Consider the following 15,559-nt stretch of genomic DNA (forward strand, 5'->3'; position numbering starts at 1 on the left):
CCTCCAAACCCCAAACAAAGAAGGGGAATCTGCAGATCTCTCCATAGCTCCTGCTGGGTAGCCTCAGGCAGAGGCTAAATTAGCACCTCCTTAGAGATCCAAGAGTCAGTGTACCCAGTGGTCACAGTGGGACCATCCAGATTACAACTCCTCAGATCCATAAGGTACACACTCAGGGGGCAGACTCAGTGAGCACCAAAGCCCCACTGGAGCAAGTCTTGCCCCAGAAGGGTGTCTCCAGCACAGAAGTTCTCCCACTGTAGACACAGCTGATTCTCACAGCCAATTGGCCTGGAGGTCAATTCCTCCCAGTGATACATACAACAGTCAAGGCTTAACTACAACAAGACTGTGCACAAAGCCCACAAAGTGGTGCACCAAGAGTGTCCACCTCAGGTAATTGGGGAGGCTGAACCAATGTGCCCTATAGGACACTTAGCACAGAAAGCCACTCTATCAACACAAGGAAGCATAAAAAATACAGAGACAAAGAAACAAGTCACAAATAACAGAAATGGAGGAAAGCAAACTACTGGATACAGAGTTCAAAACCACACTTCTAAGGTTTTTCAAGAATTTTCTAGAAACTGCCAATAAATTTAGTGAGACCCTCAAGAAATCTAGTGAGACCCTTGAGGTTATGAAAAAGGACCAACTAGAAATTAAGCATACACTGACTGAAATAAAGAATATTATACAAAGTTCCAACAGCAGACTAGAGGATCACAAGAATCAAGTCAAAGATTTGAAGTACAAAGAAGCAAAAAACACCCAACCAGAAAAGCAAAAAGCAAAAAGAATCCAAAAATATGAAGATAGTGTAAGGAGCCGCTGGGACAACTTCAAGTGTACCAACATCCGAATTATAGGGATGCCAGAAGAAGAGAGCAAGATATTGAAAACCTCTTTGAAGAAATAATGACAGAAAATGTCCCCTACCTGGTGAAAGAAATAGACTTACAAGTCCAGGAAGCTCAGAGAACTCCAAACTAAAGGAATACAAAGAGGACCACACCAAGACACATCATCATTAAAATGCCAAGAGCAAAAGACAAAGAATCTTAAAAGCAGCAAGAGAAAACAAGTCAGTTACCTACAAGGGAGTCTCCATACGACTGTCAGCTGATTTCTCAACAGAAACTATGCAGGCCAGAAGGGAGTGGCAAGAAATATTCAAAGTGATGAATACCAAGAACCTACAACCAAAACTACTTTACCCAGTAAAGCTATCATTTAGAATTGAAGGTCAGATAAAGAGCTTCACAGATAAGAAAAAGCTAAAGGAGTTCATCACCGCCAAACCAGTATTATATGATATGCTGAAAGGTATCCTTTAAGAAGAGGAAGAAGAAGAAAAAGGTAAAGATACAAATTATGAACAACAAATACTTCTATCAACAAGTGAATCTAAAAATCAAGTGAATAAATAATCTGATGAACAGAATAAACTGGTGAATATGATAGAATCAGGGGCATAGAAAGGGAGTGTACTGACTACTCTGGGGAGGGGGAAGGGGTGTGTGGGGGGTGTGGGAAGAGACTGGACAAAAATCCTGCACCTATGGATCAAGACAGTGGTGGGGAGGAGGGTAAGGATAGAGGTGGGGTGGGAACCCGGTGGAGGGGAGCTATGGGGGGAAAAAAGAGGAACAACTGTAATAATCTGAACAATAAAGATTTAATTTTTAGAAAAGAACAACAAAAACTCGATTGTCTTTCCCGACCTTCCTTCCTCACTCCTGTTCGGGGCACCCCCTGCAGGCCGCTGTCTCAGCACACCTTCAACACCTGCTGCAGATGAAGGCGCACCTCGTGGGCGGTCTCCCAGGGCACCACGGTGGCACGGAAGGAGCTGGGCTCAGCCTTCTGTGCCTCCTGGATCAGGCGGTGCATGGGGTAGCCGCAGCGCGGGAAGGCCACGTCGCTGCTGGCCAGCAGCCCCATGGGGCAGAAGTCATTGGCACCGTCACCCACGTAGAAAAGGCGCTCGAAGTGCACGCCGTCCTGGGCCCGCTCGCGCAGGTAGTCGCTGAGCACCTTGTGCTTGCACATGTTGCTGGGGCACCGCGCGCAGCTGTGTGAGTGGAAGGGCCGCAGCGCCAGCAGCCCCCGTGCGTCGGGCCCGGACGGGTTGCTGAGGATGCGGCGGAACAGGCCCAGGTGGCCAGCGGCACGCAGCGTGCTCTCCACGCCGAAGGTGTTGGCATCCGAGATGAGAATCACCTCGAAGCAGGCTCCCTGCTTGGCCACAAACTGCAGCAGGTCGCCCATACCCGGGGACAGGGGGATGGCCTCATAGACAGCACGCAGGTCCCGCGGCTGCACACCCTGCTCTCCCAGGTACTTGAAGACCCTTTGCATGTATTCGTTGTAGAAGCCCTCGCGGTAGGTGGCGCGCAGGCTTTCTGGCAGCCGCTGGCCAGGCGCCGCGCGCAGGATTGAGTCGTCGCTGTCTTTGTCCACGATGGTCTCGTCAAAATCGAAGGTCAAGAGGAAGCGGGGTGTGCCCTGCACAGCCATCCTGCCGTCCTGGGAGCAGGGGGAGGAAGAGCAGCAGGAGGAGGGAGCAAGCGAGAGCAGGCCCTGCAGGTGAAGACCCGGGAGAGGCTGGTTAGCAGGCCTCGGCCAGAGGCGCTAGCACATCCAAGACCTGAGGAGGACCCAAGGCTGGTTAAGCCGGGGGAGCACCCAACACCGCGGCCCCCATCCCAGCTCCCTGCCCTCCCCCCAGGCACCTCTAAGTTAACAGCGCTGGGATTTATCCTCAGAGGACCAGCAGCCTAGCTAGGTTCTGTAGCCAGGATCTCCAGACAAGTTCTGTGTTTGTTGTCTTGTTACATCTGTATTTATACCAGTTGATTTTAATCCTATCAATTCTATTCCAAAGGTTAGGGCGTTTCTTATCTCCATTCCAAGGTTACCCTATTGTTTTATTAAACTACAAGGAAGTAACTGAAGGAGATTATCACAAGTAAAGATTATGTAGCTTAAGGGTGATTTTTCATATTTAAAGTGATTAATTACCCGCCTGGCACTTAGTTAAGTGGTTTTATTCCCTCCCTAATTCCAGGGAAAAATCCTCACCTGGGGAAACAACCTTTCTCAGGGAGGTGGTCCAGTTTAAAACACATAGTGTTAAGAAGGGGAGCAAACATGCCATATATGCCAGGTCCCTTGATACATAAGCTGTGCAGATGTGTCTTCCCTGCAGCGACTGTCAAGCAGCAAGGGTGGATCGGCTTCTGGCAAATTTCCCTATTTTTATTTTTTAAATGACAGCGAGTGTAAATCAGCGGCCACCTCTAGGATTCGGTTGTTTAAGACTCGGAAGAAGACTGTCAAGCAATGATAGCGAGCATAGCTATAAACATAGTGGATAGAGTGCACACGGAGCCTTGTTCCTGTAGAAGGTTGCTGGCCACTTCAGTTAAGGGATTTCAGCTGTCCCCAAGTTGGTGGTTTGGTTGTCCTCGTTGATCTGGCTAGCAGGCGGTGTCGATGGTGACGGGCTCCCCGAAGTGTCAGCACTTTGAAGGGCTGGATCAAAGGGTCCATCAGGGCCCTGCTTGATGGTGGTGTCAGAGTCCCGGGAAGAGTCAGCTGTGCTCTCTGGGTCAGCTGATATGGATGATACCGGGGAGGAGGAGGGTGAGGCAGAGACGGAGGGCGGTGAGGCATAAGGTCGGACTAGATGGTCTGGAAGCCACACAGCTGAGTCTGCGTCCTGTGGAAATAGACAAGCATATCCTCTCCCCCAGGTTAAAAGTACATCAGGTCCCTTCCAGGCTCCTGTAAGCAAGTCTCTCCATTTGACAAGGGCTTTAGGTTTAGTTAGATCAGGGTTCAAATGTCTGTACATTGGGGAATTTCCCTCAGAATCTACATTTAGTAATTACAAATAGAGTATGTTGTAGAACATGATGAGGAGAGGAATATTTAAACTCATTTTCTTGTAATTTTTTCATTTGTGTTTTTAAAGTTTGGTGAGCCCTTTCTACTATTGCTTGGCCTTGAGGATTGTAGGGTATACCTGTAGTATGTGCAATGTCGAATGTAGAGCACAAGTTTTTAAAAGCTCTAGAGGTATAGGCAGGCCCACTGTCTGTTTTAAGTGCCCTTGGTATTCCTAGGTAGGAAAAGCATTGGAATAGATGTTGACTTACATCTTTAAAGGCTTCTCCTGTACGTGCAGAAGCAAGGATAACATGAGAAAAGGTATCAACACAAACATGCACATAGCAAAGTTTGCCAAAAGATGGGACATGAGTAATATCCATCTGCCATAAGTCACAGGATTAACTGCAATAGCAGGGCTAGGAAAATGAGTAGGACAATGGCCGCAATCACGCACAATACTTTGAGCAGCTTCTCTAGATATGCGATAATATAGATGGAGAGCAGAAGCATTTTGAAGGTGAATGGCATGAGTCCGCCGGGCTTCTTCTAGAACTGTACAAACTACTGGGCGAGTTAGTAGATCCACCTGATAATTTCCTTCGCTTAAGGGTCCTGGAAGGCAGGATTGAGCTCTAACATGTCCGATATAGAAAGTCTTTTCTCGTTTAGGAATATAAGTTTGTAGCTGAGTTAACAAAGAGAAAATGGCTGTTCTTCCTTGTGGGAGAGAGGCGGTCTCAATATGAGGAAATAATTTAACTATATATTGAGAGTCAGTGTACAAGTTAAAGGGAACCTGTTGCAATTGTTCAAAAGCATAAATGACTGCCAAAAGCTCTGTTCTTTGGGCTGACGTTTCTAGGGTTTATTGAACATGGGTTATTGAGTCAATGATTACTGCCTTACCATTAGAGGAACCATCTGTGAATACTAAGGAGGCAGGAGGTGATAATGGCTCTTTTGAACATTTAATAGGAAATATAAGTGGATGTAGGGAGAGAAATTGCAATATAGGAGATCTTGGCAAATGATGTAAAATTTGTCCTAGGAAGTTACCTATAACTATTTACCACTCTTCTTCAAATTGTAATAGTGTGTCTAATTGTTCTCTTTTATAAGGTATTATTATCTCATAACTTCTCTTCCAAAAAGTTCGATACTGCATCGTCTACCTTTGATAATGAGAGTGGCCACTAGGGAGGGATAGGATGCTACAATCTTCCTAGGAGTGACAGGTAAATGTATCCATTCTAATGGTCCTTCCTGTCATAAGCATCCTGTAGGAGAATATTTAGTGGCTAGAATAATTAAGGTCCAAGATTTGGAATAATCTAGATACTGTAGTTGCTGTTTATTGATGGCCTGTTCTATTTTTGCTATAGCCTTTTCTCCTTCTACAGTTAATTGTCGGGGAGACTTAGGGTTAGAATCTCCCTTTAAAATGTCAAATACAGGTTTTAAGTCAAGAGTGGTTATTTTTAGAGATGACCTGACCCAGTTGATATCACCTAATAGTGTCTGATAATCATTTACTGTGTTTAAATGATCTTCTCTTAATTGTAAAGGTTGATGGGTGATAGTAGAGGTATATAATATTCTGCCCCAAGTAGGAAAAAGAAGGTTCAGTCTGAAGCTTTTCTGGGGCTATTTTTAGACCATGTTCTTCTAAAGCAAGGACGGTCTGAGCAAGAATTTCCTCTAAAGTAGCCCGATCTTTATGAGCTGGTAAAATATCATCCATATAATGAATAAGATATAGATCTGCAAATTTCTTTTTAATAACTTGCAATGCCTGATCTACAAACTTTTGACATAATGTAGGACTATTTTTCATCCCTTGTGGGAGAACCTTCCCTTGATATCTCTGATAAGGCTTTTTAAAGTTTTCTGATGTTATGCTGAATGCCAATCTTTGACAATCAGCCAGGTGAAGAGGTATAGTGAAAAAAAAATCCTGTAAGTCAACAACAACAACACAATACTCCTGTGGAATTGCCACAGGGGAGGGCAATCCAGGTTGTAAGAAGCCCATATTTTCCATGGTGGCATTTATGGCTCTAAGATCTAGCAAAAGTCTCCACTGATTTCTTTCTTATTACAAATATGGGTGTGTTCCAGGGACTATTTGATGGCTCTATATGTCCCTCTGCTAATTGCTGATCAATTAATTGTCAGGCTGCTGATATTTTCTCAGATGTTAAGGGCCATTGCTCAACCCATGCTGCTTGTGATGATTTCCAGACTATGGGATCAGCAGTCCTAAGGGCAATGGCCCCAATTATAAATCCTATTGAGGAGTGTGAGGTATTACCTTCTTTTCCTAATCCCTTTTCTGGATTAAATCCCATGTCTAACATCCATGATGTTACTCTATCACTGGGGCTATATAATAGAACTCCCATTTGAGACAAGATATCTCATCCCCAGAATGTAAAGGGGATAGTCGTAATTACATAGGGACAGAATGTTGATCTTAATCAGCCCAAGTTAAAATCTGAGAACTCTTTTTTACATTAGATTCCTCTTCAGAAGGAGCAACTGCCGCCTTCTACTTTCCCAACTCTTCTTTTCCTGAAACGCACCCTCCGGATACCATATCCATGCTGTAGATGGAGAGGGGTGGGTAGGAGGGTCAGTGACAGGCCCTGTGGCCCCTCCTCCTCAAGGGTGTCGCTGGTCACGCCCCCAGCCCTCATTGGCTCCCACCCTAGCCCGCCCCTCTGAGAGTGACTGGGGACACGCCCTGGGAATTTCCAAGTGGGCGTGGTTCCACCCTATATAAGGGCCCGGCCTCCCCCAAGTCCACAGATCCCAGAGAGCAGAAGAGCGCTCTTGACTGAGGCTGGTTCTCCGCTGGGCCTTGGAGGAAGGAAGGTCCCAGAGGCAGATTTCTGACCTGCTCAAGGTGACCGGTGAGTCCAGGGGTTGGGCCAGCAAGCTAGGCGGGAGGTGGGGGGAGGGTGATGGGGGGCAATGGTGCAAAACCAGCCGTCAGTCTGACCCTGATGCTTCTTGGCATTCCCTTCGCAGGTCCCTGACCAGGCATCCCTCCACCTGCCCCGAGGCTTCCCACGCCCGCCATGGCCGACAAATTGGACATGTCTCTGGGCGACATCATTAAGCTGAACCGGAGCCAGCGCGGGGGCCGTGGCTGGGGCTGGGCAGGCAGCCGCAGGAGTGAGCCCAGGCGGTGGGCCCATCTGGAACCAGGCGGCGCTTGTCCACGGGGGCGCGGCGGGCAGCGGAGGCAGGAACCGGCCGGCGCCCTACAGCCGGCCCAGACGGCTTCCTGACAAGTGGCAACACGACCTTTTCGGCAGGGGCCGACTTGGAGACGGGAGGCAAACTGCTGGTGTCCGGAGTGTCCGACGCGGACATCCAGGAGCTGTTTGCGGACTGCGGGACTCTGAAGAAGGCCGCCCTGCAGTACGACCGCTCTGGCCGCAGCCTGGGAACGGCCCCCGTGCACTTTGAGCGGAAGGCAGACGCCCTGACAGCCATGCAGCAGTACCACGGCGTCCCCTTGGACGGCCGCCCCATGAACATCCAGCTCCTCACCTCACAGGCAGACACGCAGCGCAGGCCGGGACCCAGTGTCAACAGAGGCGGGAGGACTAGGAACCAAGGATCTGGAGGCTTCGGTGGCGGCACCTGGAGAGGCGCCCAGGGAGGCAGCCGGGGCAGAGGCAGGGGCACCGGCCGGAGTTCAAAGCAGCAGATCTCTGCGGAGGAGTTGGATGCCCAGCTGGACGCTTACAACGTGAGGAGGGACACCAGCTAAAGCACCAGCAAGTCCGTGGGTGGAGCAAGGCCTGGAGAACCTAGCCATAGAACCTGGCTATGCTGCTGATCAACTGAACGCTGTCTCTTTGTCATTCCTTCCTTGCCGACTCTGTCCACACCTTTGGGAACCCCTGGACCTGCTGGGGCTGGACCCCAACAGAGCAGAACCCGCTCATCGCCAGGGCCGGGCTGGCCAAGCTCTTCTGGGAGGTGGTGCAAGGGGCCCTGGACCCGTGGGAGAGCCAGGGTGGGGGGGGTAATGCTGCCCCAGCAACCCAAGCATCTCAGGGAGGCCATGTGCAGGTCCTGGGATGGGACTCAGCTTTTCCAGGGAGTTTTAGGAGCCTGTGCTGACAGCTCATCACTAATCACTTGCCAATTCCACGGAAGGACTGTGTCAGCGGGTGGGGTTCCGAAGCCAGCGAGCAGCAGAAGCAATTTGGTTTGGGGAGATAGGAGCCTCCCGTGCCAGGCATACCTGAGGCATGTAAGGGAGAGGAAAGAGCAACAGTGGCTAAAAAGGTGAAGAAGGTAGTGGGGATATGAGGGAAAGGGGACTAGGAGGAAGTAATGATGGGGGAATGTGGAGACAGACTGGGTGGGAAGATAGAGTGGGGGTGAGGAGCTCCAGGAAGTGGAGACCCTCCTTAGACAGGCCTCCTTAGACAGGAAAGGGGACTAGGAGGAAGTAATGATGGGGGAATGTGGAGACAGACTGGGTAGGAAGATAGAGTGGGGGTGAGGAGCTCCAGGAAGTGGAGACCCTCCTTAGACAGGCCTCGGAGGCCAGCAACCGGAAAACACCCCAGCACCACCTGTAGGTGCTGGAAGCTGGTCCATCCTTGACACAGTTGCTGCAGGGAAGAAACATCTGCACAGCATATGTTTCAAGGGACCTGGCGTATATGGCATACTGTCCTTAATATGTTTGCTCCCCTTCTTGGCACCGAGAAAGGTTGTTTCCCCAGGTAGGGATTTTTCCCTGAAGTTAGGGAGGGAATAAAACCCCTTAACTAAATGCCAGGTGGGTAGTTAATCACTTTAACTATGAACAATCACGCTTAAGCTACATAATCTTTACTCCCTGGAATGGAGATAAGAAACCTTTGGAATAGAAATTGACAGGATTAAAATCAACTGGTATAAATACAGATGTAACAAGACAATAAAAGACAGAACCTGGCTGGAGATCCTGGCTAGAGAACCCGGCTAGGCTGCTGATCAACTGAACGCTGTCTCCGTGTCATTCTTCCTTCGCCGACTCCGTCCACACCTTTGGGGACCCCTGGACCTGATGGGGCTGGACCTCAACATGTAGGGACTGCTGGGCTCTAGCCATCGTCCAGAGTTCCTCTAGAGCAATTTTGTCCTGAATTTTGTGTTGTCCAAAAGAGTTCCTCAAATAAAAGGGGCAAGGATCTCTGAGCTTCTCCAGCAGGGTGCGGAGCAGAGGTGGCAGAAGTCTGTCCCGGCTGAGTTTGAAGTGCAGAGAGTGGAGAGAGGGGCTCGCGGAGGTATTGGGGCGCAGGATGCAATTTTAATTCTTTAAGTATTTTGTAATGTATAGGCTCCCAGGTGGGGTTTTCGTCCTCACCAAACTCATTCTCATATGCAACTGGGAAGCAGAGTGAGAATTCAAGATCTCTTATCGCCCTTTGAAATTTAGACATGGAGCTCATAGGTACCTGGTTTAGGCTTCCTTTCTAATTTAGGGAGCCTGTTTTGAATGGGAAGGCTTTTCTCCTCTGGACTGACTGGAAAGGTCCAAGGGTCATGTTTATGATATTTATTCTCCTTCCGATCAGTAGGCATAGCTAAATTGCTCTTAGATTGAGCTGGAGACAATAATGGTGTGTCCTCTCTAGGTGGAGCCAAGGGACTATTTAAAGTTTGAGAAAGTTCAACCTCTGGTGCCAAGGTGTCACAAATTGAATTCCAGAGGGAAAGGGTATCTGTTGGAACCTTCTCAGATCCATGGAATCTGTAATAAGTCTTTAATTGCTCTCCTACTTCAGTCCAAGTTTCTAAATTTACAGTTCCTTCCTCAGGAAACCATGGACAGACTTCTTGTATAAAATGTTCTGTCTGACTGGGAGTAGCCTTAACTCCTCTGCTAGCAAGCATATGTGTTAAAAGATCAATACACTTACCCTACTTATCCTCTATAAGGGAGTCTGCAGCACTCTACAGTGGAGTCTTATCTGTCCTGAGTGCTTACCTAGGGGGGGCTTACCTAGGGCAGTGATGGCGAACCCATGACACGTGTGTCAGAGGTGACACACGAACTCATTTTTTTGGTTGGTTTTTCTTTGTTAAATGGTATTTAAATATATAAAATAAATATCAAAAATATAAGTCTTTGTTTTACTATGGTTGCAAATATCAAAAAATTTCTATATGTGACATGGCACCAGAGTTAAGTTAGGGTTTTTCAAAATTCTGACAAGCTGAGCTCAAAAGGTTCACCATCACTAACCTAGGGGAATCCTGTTCGGGCGCCAGATGTTGGGGTCCAACCCCAGCAGGTCCAGGGGTTCCCAAAGGTGTGGACGGAGTCGGCGAAGGAATGACACGGAGACAGTGTTCAGTTGATTAGCAGCCTAGCCAGGTTCTATAGCCAGGATCTCCAGACAAGTTCTGTGTTTATTGTCTTGTTACATCTGTATTTATACCAGTTGATTTTAATCCTATCAATTCTATTCCAAAGGTTAGGGCGTTTCTTATCTCCATTCCAAGGTTACCCTATTGTTCTATCAAGCTACAAGGAAGTAACTGAAGGAGATTATCCTAAGTAAAGATTGTGTAGCTTAAGGGTGATTTTTTCATAGTTAAAGCGATTAATTACCCACCTGGCACTTAGTTAAGGGGTTTTATTCCCTCCCTAACTCCAGGGGAAAATCCTCACCTGGGGAAACAACCTTTCTCAGGGGGGTGGTCCAATTTAAAACACATAGCGTTAAGAGGGGGAGCAAACATATGCCATATACACCAGGTCCCTTGAAACATAACCTGTGCAGATGTTTCTTCCCTGCAGCGACTGTGTCAAGCAGCAAGGGTGGATCGGCTTCTGGCACAGAGGAAATCATTCTTAAGCAAAAACTCTTGAGATCTCATGGAGACCAGTACGAACAGCAAGTAGGAAATTTTGAGGTCAGTAATCCTTAGAAAAAGGAAGAGACCATACAATAACTCTAAAATGTGTTTCACTTTTAACAAAGAAATGTGGAAGTTAGGTACAAGGCTAGCAATATCCATAGGGTTACTAACATGAATGAGGAACAGTGCATTTGTTTCCTATTTTGGTGTAACAAGCTAGACATACATGGCAGCTTAGGACACACACCTTTACTATATGAGTTTCATAGTTCAGTAGTTCAGATATAGGCTCTTTGGGACTTTTGCTAAGGGTCATACTAATTGAATTCAAAGTGTTGGCAGAGATCACCATCTCATGTAAAATTCAGGGTTCATTTCTAAGTTCATGTGTTTTTTGTGTGTATGTGTTTGTTTGACAGAACTGTTTCTTTTTTTAAATGCTTTTATTGATTTCAGAGAGGAAGGGAGAGGGAAAGAGAGTTAGAAACATCAATGATGAGAGAGAATCATTGATTGGCTGTTTCCTGTACTCTTCCTACTAGGGATGGAGCCCACAACGGGCATGTGCCCCTGATCAGGATCAAACCCAGGACCCTTCAGTCCACAGGTTGATGCTCCATCCACTGAGCCAAACCAGTTAGGGCAGAATTCAGTTTCTTTTGGTTGTAGAACCAAGTCCCTGTTTTCTGGTGGTTGTTGGCCAGCAGCTATTCTCAGCCCCTGGAGTTTATCCGTTAGGTCCAAGCCATGCTCCCCTCTCACAACATGGAAACTTGCTTCTCCAAACTCAGCAAAGAATCTCCCTTAGACTGCTATGACGGATGGAGTCTTGTACAACACAACCACAGGGGTGAGTATCTCATCATCGTTAGAGATCCTACCTGTAAGGACAGCAAAAGGGCCTTTCTTTACTTGCTGTAGCCTTCCACAATCAATGAGATTCAGCTGGTAATTAAACTGCAAGATTGTTAGCTCCTCTGATTCAAAGCCCTTCTTTTCAAATTGCAAGATAAGATAAGCTACTCTCAAGACTATGTTCTTTTGTCCACCTCCTCCCTCATGTTTTTACAACTCAGAGATAATTCACACCAAAGGGTTTGTAGCTAGTAGTAAGTTCCCTTCCTCTCTCCCCTTCAAAAAAGCCTCTTTTGAATTCTTCATAACTTTTGTGCTAAGCATGTTTTACAGGCTTGGGAAAAATACTGATAAGACACCTCCCTAGGACATCTGCCGGACTGTCTCCTGGGAAACAAACAAATTGTAACTTTTCAAGACAGACCCTGGCATCTGCTCAACTTCAGTTCCCCAATCGCTTTCTTGTCACCTAGCAACAGCAGCCATTACTCTTGAAAAGGTGAAGCCACCTTTTGTTTCTTGCCCTGTATTGACTAGCATTGCACTGGACCTGTCCCTTCATGGAAAGTAAAATAAACTTCCTCCCTGCATCTATCTCTTCTCTCAGTTGTGAATTCTCACAGCCTGACAGTCACCAGCCAAACCCTAACACTAACCACACTCAAGAAGAGAGGATTGTATAGAGTGTGTAGACCAGGTGGCCAGAATCTTAGGGAATTCTGCTGATCATGTGGAACTATGTTGTCAACAAAATTAATATTTCCTTGATTAAAAACAAAAACAAAAAATACATTTATCCTGTTTATCAAAGAAGATGAATAATTCTCAAGTAGAATGAAGAAAATAATACTAAAATATTAGGACATTAATAATTCTTATAAAATCAGAAGGTCTTAAAGTAGGTGAGAAGGGGAGTGTAGAATTAAGATCCAAAGAAAAAAGATATAAACAAACTGCAGCTCTGGAGTTCTATAATATATACCAAAACTTAAACAAAAGTAGTGGGGCCTTCAGAAAAAGAGCTTCATGATCCAAACACATATCACTGGGCCATGATGGATATTATCACTAGTCTACCTGGTAACTTGGGGATTAAGAGCTCAGTATGATCTGAACAACATTAAAATACATTAATCTTCCATTTTCAATTACTCAATAACGAGTTTTATTTGTTTCTAGATGTCTGGCACCATTTATCAACTTTTGGTGCTATAAAAATATGAGAAAGTTCTTCTCAAGGAGTTCCCTTTGTACTATAGAAAATATTCAAGAAAACAATGACAAAAGTTGGGGGTAAATTTTTTGATGGTGATGTGCATAGCATTCTCCCAGTGCATAGAAGAGAGGTACCTGACACAGACACTGAGCCTCAGTGAAGGTTTCTAAGAGATGGATACTTTCACTGCCCTAAATACAAATTGAATTGGGCCAAGAAAATAATCCACAATTACTGTTGCAAGTAGATTGAAGAATACATTTAAAGAATGATATTATGACAGGGTTATGTAGGAAAAGCAAAAAGATACTTTGATTTTACTAAAATATAGGTTGTATGACAGACATTGGAAAAGATATAAAGAAATAGGGAAGATCCATATATGAATGATAAGTGACTAAGAGAGCCTTGAGTATGAATCCTAGCTCCATTAGTGACAATGTAGGTAACTTGGGCCAGTCAGTCAAGCTAAGCTTTCTTATTTTAGAATAGGGTAATGTATATCTCAGGAACTGTAGATAGAAGAGATAAAGGATATAAAGCCTATACATAGCAGTTATCATTACCTAGGTGATTACTTAAATACCAAGCAAAGGGAAAAAAAAAACAAAAAACCCTTTTTTAAATATGATACAATAAAGGGTTTTATAAGTGGAAGTAGAGTAGTAAGATGAGCTATGATTTTATAAATATTGCTCTGTTAAGTGATTAAACCATTATGATATGGGAAATTTGGACTGGAAATGCACAGTGTTCCCCTGAATAATAATAGGTATACATTTATGGTGAGAATCATTTGTAATATAAATTTAAAAATGGAATTAATGAACTAAAATATACTTTCTACTTTAATTTTATTATTATTTTTTTATTGTTGACCCTATTACATATGTCCCCATTTTCCTCCCCTTTGCCCATCTCCACCTAGCCCCCACTCGCCCTACCCTCTGGTAATCATCACACTGTTGTCTGTGTCTATGGGTTATGCCTATGTGTTCTTTGGCTAATCCCTTCACCTTCTTTCATCAAGTCCCCACCTGCCCCCTACCCTCTGATAGGAAATCAACCAAATGAAGGATGTTTGACTCCTCATTAGGAACAATGGGGATTAGAGATTAATGGGAAAACATATTTAAAATGTTGAACAATAAAACAAACAAAAAACCACCAACTCAGTAGCCTATATTTAATGAAAATATCCACCAAAAATGAAAGTAAATACATATAGTTATTTTCATATAAACCTAATCTGAGACTTGAGGACATTAGATTTATGCTGCAATAAATGCTGTAAGAATTTTTTCAAGATGAAGGGAAATGGAACCCAGAAGGAATCGATGGTAAATACATGCAAGTATAAAATACTTTCATTTTCTAATTTCTTTTAAAAGACATCTGCCCATTTAAGACAAAATGAAAGTAATGTGGGTTTATAATACATGTAGAAATAGAATGTATTAATTTATAGCTAAAATACAGTAATACTTAGAATTGTAGTGTTGTAGTTTTTTTTATATTTTATCTTAGTTGTCATAACATTAATTCTAATTAGAATGTTATAACTGAGTGCCTATTATCTCTACAGTAGTCTTTCTTAAGCAAGTTGTTTGAAACAAAATGAAGTTCTATAGGATATTATTCGTGTCATTTTTTTTATATTCTCACAAGGTTGGTCATAACTAATACCATTATAGTTACTTAGGGACAAAATTAATTCATTATTTACAGTCAATGTCTTAAGCCTTGCGACTACTTCTGCCACAGAAAGTGAATGAGAAAAATTGAGCTAAGTAAAAGGCAAACAAAAATTATATACTTACTCTACACAATCTTCATGGATAACCTCATTTATTTCTACAACTTTAACTATGCATTCATTCATATCTCATAAATTTAACAGCACATACCTGCCTTCAAAACTTCACACTACTGTAGCCACTAGCCTATTAAATATTTATCTTTGCACATTTCCCTTCAAAGCCTATATATGTAAAGCATACCATGCCATTTTCTTCTCCAAATATGCCCTAGGTTTCTTATCTCAAGGGATGACAACAATGTCCAGAAAATTGCACAAGCCAGGTGCTTATGCAGAATTCTTCACTTATCCCTCATCTATCCCTCATCGGGGATCTCATCATAGTAGCAAGACCTAGGCCAACTATAAGTATTTGAGGAGAAATATTCTAAAATCTAAATAGTTGCCCTAGCTGGTTTGGCTCAGTGGCTAGAGTGTCAGCCTGCAAACTGAAGGGTCTCAGGTTTGATTCTGGTCAAGGGCACATGCCAGGGTTGTGGGCTCCATGCTCAATAGGGAGCATGCAGGAAGAGGCTAGTCAATGATTCTCTCTCGTCATTGATGTTTCCATCTCTCTCTACCTCCCCCTTCCTCTCTGAAATCAATAAAAATATATTTAAAAATAAAAATAAAATCTAAATAGTCTTCTGAGGACAGAGAGCTGCAGTGCAGGTGCATAGTTGTCCAATGTAAAATTATCTATATATATAAAAGCCTAAGCGATTGTTCAACCATTTGGCTGGTAGCTATGACACGCACTGACACAGGCATGGAAACATGGAACAGACTGATGAATCTCAAAGGGAAAGGGGGAAGGGGGAGGGCAGGAAGAGATTAACCAAAAATCTTATATCCATACTAGAGGCCCAGTGCATGGATTCGTACACCAGTGGGGTTCCTTGGTCTGGCTTGTG

At 44.6% G+C, this 15,559-nt stretch overlaps 2 pseudogenes; one reads left to right on the plus strand and one right to left on the minus strand.

Annotated features, from left to right (window-relative positions):
• Positions 1 to 1,770: 1,770 nt before the first annotated feature.
• On the minus strand, positions 1,771 to 2,650 carry LOC118652062 (annotated as a pseudogene).
• A 4,327-nt stretch (positions 2,651 to 6,977) lies between these two features.
• On the plus strand, positions 6,978 to 7,678 carry LOC118652061 (annotated as a pseudogene).
• Positions 7,679 to 15,559: the final 7,881 nt, after the last annotated feature.

The sequence above is a fragment of the Myotis myotis genome, unplaced genomic scaffold (assembly GCF_014108235.1).
Source record: "Myotis myotis isolate mMyoMyo1 unplaced genomic scaffold, mMyoMyo1.p scaffold_m19_p_3, whole genome shotgun sequence".
NCBI classification, from domain to species: Eukaryota; Metazoa; Chordata; class Mammalia; order Chiroptera; family Vespertilionidae; genus Myotis; species Myotis myotis.